Source organism: Nematolebias whitei, chromosome 20, assembly GCF_014905685.2.
Source record: "Nematolebias whitei isolate Nwh7 chromosome 20, NemWhi1, whole genome shotgun sequence".
NCBI lineage: Eukaryota > Metazoa > Chordata > Actinopteri > Cyprinodontiformes > Rivulidae > Nematolebias > Nematolebias whitei.
Window position 1 is genome coordinate 40940124 of NC_056517.1, and position 7957 is coordinate 40948080.

Sequence of the window (7957 nt, forward strand, 5' to 3'; positions counted from 1 at the left end):
TTGGGTACAAAAAACCCCCATGGTTTGAACTTGTAATCTATAGGATCATGTTTTTACGATTTTAATTGAAACCTTGCTTTTAAATAGGATTTTTAAGTCATTTGGGACTCTTCGATCATGATTTTTAAATAAATTGTTCTTTCCTTTTCTCTTTTCCTTTTTTTCCCCTTTTTTTTCTTTTGATAAAGCCAGACATTAATGGCACCGGTAAAAGCCACATAGACATTAATGGGCTTTTTTGCCGGAGGTGTGGCTTGTGGATTGTTTTAACTAAGACATGGCCTGAATTTAACCTCAGACCTTAACCATTCACAAGATTTATTTTTCTTCTCCTTAAAGCCTTACATTTTGCAGTAAAAATGACAAACCCTAAAGACTGATAACAGCCTACATATTGTGCAAGTTGAAACAACCAATGAAAAGCCACAGTAGGACCAAGGGGCATGTCTGTGGGCGGGGTCTACTAGGTATAAATAGGAGGCATGGCAGAACATAAATCAGTGCTCCATGAGACGTCAGTGGAGCAACATCTATCTGCCTTGTTTTACATTTGTGTGCCTTTTGCCTGAGGAAGGCTCAGAGAGCCGAAACGTCGCGACGGCACACTTTTTATGTTTTATTTCTTGTCTTTTAAAATGAAAAACTCCTAAAAAAACATTTTTTTAGAAAAAAATTTTTTGAAAAAGGATTTTATTATTTTTTTAAAAATAAGACTTTTTATAGTGATTTGTAGTAAATACTTACATCTCCTGACTCCTATCTTATGGGGGATTTGCATCATAATACAGACTGGACCACAGTCTATTATGGGAGACGTAAAAAACGTCACCCACAGACTTCTCGACAAAATGATGGGCCTTGGAGACGGAGGATGGACCGTGCACCCACCTTCCCTCATGAGGGGAGGATTCAGTCACACAAACCTAACTGGCCTGTGCCTCCTCCGGACTTTTTGGTCCCATACACGAGTCCTAGATTTCATAAAGACTTTCACCAAACAAGAGATTTTGATAATCCTCCAGAAATGGACTTTGATTATGAAAAATCCTGTAATTACAAAATGCAACAAGGGGAAAGACAGAATACATGGTACCCCAGTAATAGAAATTATAAGAAATCACAACCAACCCATAAACCTAAGAGGAGAATAAACTGGAGGGCCCACCGTGACAGAAATCACTCTCCCTCACGCCGTGGTTTTGAGTACTTTGTTTCCCCCTCACGTTCTTATGCGGATGTGACATACAGGGGTAGACAAAGAGAATCAATACGAACCGGGAGGGTTCAAGAACCCTTTTCTCAGCATCAGGACAGGTTACAACAGTCATGTGGTGAGCCTCGACGGAAACCAGTGGAACCTGAAACAGGGATCAGGGTACGCAAAATGCATAAAATGATAAGATTGGTGCATCACCTGCAAAATGTTACGCCAAAAGATGGCAAGCCTCAACCTAAGATGATCGTACGCATGGTCAAAAACTTAACCATGATGATAAAACCTGCTGTACCTTCAACAGAAACCCTGGATCTTATCATGGGAAATGCAGAAAATTGGGGTTACACTACTCTTTTGATCTTGACGAAGCACTACTCGAAACAAATTGAAGAACTGTCAAAAGATCTATCCCTTGAGTTTATCGAAGACTGGGAAGATATCTTCCAGATAGCTCTACAGAGGGCCCTTAGAGATCTTCCGCATATAACTCAAGATGCCATTGACCATGCGGAGGCCCTTTTGGCCTCCTGCATGATCTCGGCACAAGACAACGGAGATCTTATAGTTCTGAGTGAACTGACGAGTCCAAAGGGGCAGATCAGGATAACTCGTAATCTGCAACCAGTCAATCATGGGGTGCCTGAACGTAGAGACCAGGTGATAACGGTCCAGATCCATCGGGATGCGGACCGCGATGATGACGAAAATAATTTTTTTGACAAAAACTCAAAAGACTTACCTGATGGGGCCCGACCAGGTGCCCAGCACGACGGTTCACCTAAAACTAAAAGGACTGAGAGGCTAAGGAATGGAGGGGGTTGTGTGGTACACGATGATAATGAGTTGCGGCCCTTATGTGATGAAGACTACTTACCTGAGAGAGTCCGACGAGTTCCTCGATGTAGAGGGTCTGTTAATAAAACTGGCAACTTACCTGATGAGGTCCAGCTGGTAACTGGACAGGAAGATGGTGAGACAGGGGCCTTGGTTCCAGAGAAAAGTCTGTTGGACGTTGATGGGGGAGTGAGAAGGGACCACACACCTCTTTTATTCTCTGACAAAGACCAGTCGAGGACACCAGAAAAAAGAGTTTGCGTACCGGCTACGCTGGATTTAATGGATGACGACACATGGTCCTCACCTGGGTCCAATGATATCAACCAGGAGAAACGAACCTCTTCTCCTAAAGAGATTTTCAAAATTAGAAAACATATTACAACTGATAGAAAGATGATTGATTGGACGTTGCACGTCGAGAAAAAATGGCTCCTTTTTGGCGACTCTAATTTGTCTCGGATCCATGGGTCTTACATTCGGGACCTTCAAATAGACAGTTACCCAGGTGCAAATCTAAGACATGCTGAGGCATTGATGAAAAAGGCAACTTCTAGCTGTACTGTTGAAAAGATTATCCTATCTTTTGGCCTGAATAACAGGGGCCAAAACGCAGAAGAAACTGCTATTAAACAACTGCTGGCGGCTTTCAGGGCGGCCAAGAAACATTTTCCTTTTGCAGAAGTTTGGATACCGCTCATCAACTACTCAAGGGCCTTGATCCAAACGGAAGTTGAAACTTTACAGACCATAAATACCTATATAAGTAGGAAATTACCCTTTATTCCCAAACTGGACAAGACCAAGTTTGAAACGGAGAAAGACAATATTCACTGGACGAGTAATACGGCCATTGCCATGTTTGAACACTGGATCTTGTATTTAAACTTGACTCCCCCCTAAGCCTAGTCCAGGAGGGGATGATGGGATTTAATTCCCCACTCTCACAGAACGTGGTCAATTTGGCGGAGGGTTTTCAGTTGACAGGGGCTCAGTACAGTCTGTTGAATAGGGGACTTACCTTTGTCCCTGTTTTGGACACGCATAAAAATCAGAAAATCCAGTTACAATTAGATCTTCAACAATTTCATAGAAATGTCATGTTGGCTGCCTACTTTGAAGGTTCAGTCTGGAAAAGGCTTCCCTTTCTGGGAAAATCAGATTGGATCCCAAAACTTGAATACTTACCGCCTCAGATTAAGAGGTTGATTTCTAGGGACAATGAGGTCATGAAAACTAGCTTCAAAATACTCAAGAAACCTCCTAATCTCTCGGTCGAGGAAGTTAAAGCCTTAAGAGACTTGATGCACAATTCCAACATCGTGATTAAACCAGCAGACAAGGGGAGTGCCGTAGTAATTCTGTCGAGAGATCAATATATCCAAGAGGCTCATAGACAATTGCATGATCAAAGTTATTATAGGAAATTGGAGGAACCCATTTATATGACGACGAGATCAATAGTCCGTGGTATTCTCGACCGACTATATGAACATAAATACATAAATAAAAAACAACGACAGTTCCTGATAGGAGACGGTCAAGTTAGGCTTAGGAGGTTCTACATTCTACCCAAAATCCACAAGGAGCCAGAGAAATGGACGGTGCCCTTTCAGATTCCTCCTGGACGACCTATCGTCTCGGATTGTGGTAGTGAGACCTACCACACCGCTACCTATATTGACTTCTATCTCAATCCTCTTTCAGTGAAACATTCATCATATATAAAGGATACGTATCATTTTGTGAAGCTGGTAAAATCTCTGACGGTACCACCCGATTCTTTGTTTTTTACGATCGATATCGAAAGTCTCTATACTAATATTGATACATGTGAAGGATTACGGGCAGTACAGGAAGTTTTCAAAAAATATCCGGACGCTAAGAGACCTGATGAGGAGATTTTGAAACTCTTAGAAATTAATCTTACGAGAAACGACTTTGAATTTAACGGGGAATTTTACTTGCAAATCAAGGGGACGGCCATGGGTAAAAGGTTTGCCCCATCTTATGCCAACATATTTATGGCAAAATGGGAAACTGAGGCTCTTGAAAAGTGTCTGAAGAAACCACTGTTTTATTTACGTTATCTCGATGACATTTGGGGCATGTGGAGTTACTCGGCGGCGGACTTTGAGGGATTTATTGGGACATTGAACTCCCACAACTCGTCGATCCGTTGTAAATTTAATTTAAAAAGTGAGAGTATTGATTTCTTGGATACAACGGTGTTCAAGGGACCGGACTTTGAATTAAATAATAAATTGGACGTTAAGGTATTTTTTAAAAACACTGACACGCATGCCCTATTGTACAAAACGAGCTTCCACCCAAAACACACTTACCGGGGGTTGGTTAAATCACAGCTCCTACGATTTTTTCGTATTTGTACACGACAAGAGGACTTTAAAGTGGCAGTAAAAACCTTATTTAAATCCTTGAAAAACAGAGGATATTCCAGACAATTTCTGAGACGGTGCTACAAAACCTTTCATGTACAAAAGCCCCTTGAAGAACCAAAAAATAAAATTCCCTTCATCACTACCTACTCCTTGACCAGCACAAGAATTAACAAAAAAATCAAGGACAACTTTATCTCGATCATCCTAGACCCTGGGATATTGCCAGACACGAAGGTAGTTTCAGCCTATAGGAGGAATCCTAATTTAAAGGACTATCTGGTGAAAGCACGATTGACAACTCCCTCATCTTTAAGCAAAAAACGAACCTTGTTGTCAGGCAGCTTTTGTGGTGTACACTTTGTGAAAAACAGACAGAGTAAATTCCTTTTTCCAATAAAACAGAGATTCACTGAACACTCTAGAAATTGTGTCTATCTGATTTTTTGCTCCAAATGTGGCATTCAATATGTGGGAGAAACAAAAACCTCTATTTCAGTCAGGATGGCAAACCATAGGTCCAATATTAAAAGGAGAAAGGAGTCCACTCCGTTGATTAATCATTTTAATTCACATGGCCTTCAATGGTTTAGAGTGGCTGGCCTTGAAGGAAATTCTTACTGGGCAGATTGGGAGAGAAAAAAGGTGGAAAGAAAGTGGATTTCTTTATTGGGTACAAAAAACCCCCATGGTTTGAACTTGTAATCTATAGGATCGGGTTTTTATGATTTCAATTGAAACCTTGCTTTTAAATAGGATTTTTAAGTCCTTTGGGACTCTTTGATCATGATTTTAAAATAAATTGTTCTTTCCTTTTCTCTTTTTTTCTTTTTTTCCTTTTTTTCTTTTGAAAAAGCCAGAGATTAATGGCACCGGTAAAAGCCACATACACATTAATGGGCTTTTTTCCGGAGGTGTGGCTTGTGGATTGTTTTTTTTTTTTTAATTTTTATTTATCAGGAGAATATATAATTGACATTACATACATTATACAAAATTTACATGACTTCTCCAATTTTTTCTTTTTTTCCTTCCCCCTTTCCCCCCTCCCTCCCCTCTTCCCCTCCCTCCCCTTCCCCCCTTAACCAAAAACAAGACAAAATAAGGAAAGAGAAAAAAAAAAAAAAAAAAAAAAAAAAAGAGAGAGAGGGGGAGGAGGAACGAACAGGAGGGACCCAACAAACCAAAAGGAAAACAGTATTTCAGTCTTTCATTTATCCTCTAAAAACAAGTCACATGGTAATGTGATGAGTCAATCATATCAGTCTATACGCTATGAAGGTAAAGATTTTACATATGACACAAAGGGTGTCCACTTGTGGGTAAATTTTTTTGAACTACCTTTCACTGTTAGTAAAAATTTTTCCATCTTCAAGTATGATCTTACAGTATTAAGCCATTGTGATGTGGATGGTGGTGTGGGAGATTTCCAGGCGAGCAAAATACAACGTCTGGCAAGGAGAGAGCAAAAGGCCAAGACCTCCCCCTGCTGGCGGGATAGATTAAGTGTGGTCCCAGGAACTCCAAAAATAGCAATAAGTGGATCACTTTGAAACTGAATCTTAAAAACTCCTGAGAGTATGGAGAAAAAATATTTCCAAAACCCTTGCAGTTTTGGGCAGAAAAAGAACATATGACTTAAGTTGCAAGGTGAAGTCTGACATCTATCACACTGGTCTGGTATTGAGGGGAACATTTTAGATAAACGTGTTTTTGAGAAGTGTACTCTATTTATTACTTTAAATTGTATTAACTGTAGTCTGGCACATGGTGTACTCTGACGTATGCTGAGAATAACTTTATCCCACCATGAATCTGATAGTTTAACACCCAGTTCACGTTCCCATGCAGTTCTAGTTTTACCCGATGAGTCGGCCTCTATTGCCATAAGTTTTCCATAAATAATTGAAAGAGGAGATTTCAAATTGGGGCTCAAAACTAAGAGTTCAACCCATGGTGGGTCAGTAGGCAAAGTTAGAAAATTTTGAAACTGCGATGAAACGCAATGCCTAATTTGGAAGTAAAGAAACAAATGTGAAGTGGGTAGATTAAATTTAGAAGACAATTCTGAAAAACTAAGAAATAAACCATCTTCGTACAGGTCTCTCATTGTTCTAATACCTTTCTCATACCAAATTCTATAGGCAGCATTATTAGATGCTGGAGAAAAAATGTGATTCTTTAGTAACGGCATTTTATTAGAGGGTGATACAAATTTAAAGTGGGACCTAAATTGTGACCAGATCCTGAGTGTTGAGAGCACTATAGGATTTGTAGTAACTGAGGATAATTTAATTGGTAATGATGAATAAATAATTGAAGCGGGCGAAAAAGATGCAGAAATTGACTGAATTTCAAGTTTACACCAAATCAGATCAGGTGAATTTAACCAATAAGTCAGTTTATGGATATGTGAGGACCAGTAATACATTGTAAAATTAGGTAGAGAAAGACCCCCGTTTGTGGTGAACTGTTGTAATAAAGAAAGTCTCATTCTGGGGGCCTTTCCGTTCCATAAAAAAGATGAGACCATCTGATCCAGGGACCTGAAGAACTGTTTGGGCAAGAGCAGAGGGATATTTTGATATAAAAACAAAAGTCTAGGTAGCACATTCATTTTGATAATATTAATCCTACCAATCAATGAAAGAGGGAGAGAGTTCCATCTCTGTAAATCTGATGCAATTTGGGAAACTAGTGAGGCATAATTCTGAGAAAACATTGAGGGCAAAGTACGTGTAATATTAATTCCTAAGTACCTAAATCCCGAGGGACTGAGCCTAAAAGGGATATCAGAAGGCTTAAGCTTTAAAGCTAATGAATTCACTGGATAGCATTCACTTTTAAGTGAGTTAATTTTATAGCCAGAATATGATCCAAATTTTTCTAGAATATTTAAAATTGGGGGAAGACTCCGTAAAGGGTCAGAGACATACAGGAGAAGGTCATCTGCATATAAGGACAATTTAAGCTCGACACCAGAGCGGACGATTCCATGAAAAGAAGAAAGGGATCTTAGAGCAACGGAAAGGGGTTCAATGGCTAACGCAAACAAGAGGGGAGAAAGAGGGCAACCCTGTCTAGTACCACGTCCCACCGTAAAATAATCAGATTGGACGGAATTACTGAGAATACATGCTTGAGGGGATGTATAAAGTAGCTTGATCCAAGACACAAACCTCTCTCCAAAACCAAACCCATTAAGAACAGCAAAGAGATATTCCCATTCCACTCGATCAAAAGCTTTCTCGGCATCAAGAGAAATTATCACTTCAGGAGATTTAGAGGAATGAGTTGAAAAAATTGTATTCAACAGTGTACGAGTATTAAAAAACAACTGGCGACCTTTAATGAATCCATTCTGTTGTGAAATAATCCGAGGGAGAACTGTCTCAAGCCGAGTCGCGAGTACTTTAGACAAAATCTTAAAATCCACATTCAAAAGTGAAAGAGGTCTATAGGACTCGCAGGCAGTAGGATCCTTATCCTTCTTTAACAGGAGAGAAAT

At 39.8% G+C, this 7957-nt stretch overlaps 1 protein-coding gene across 1 annotated transcript in view; it reads left to right on the forward strand.

The window, feature by feature from the left end:
- The window catches only part of LOC119426476 (protein 4.1-like), a 129062-nt gene that overhangs the window by 117066 nt on the left and 4039 nt on the right, over window positions 1–7957 (forward strand). The gene's annotated exons all lie outside the window — the stretch shown is intronic.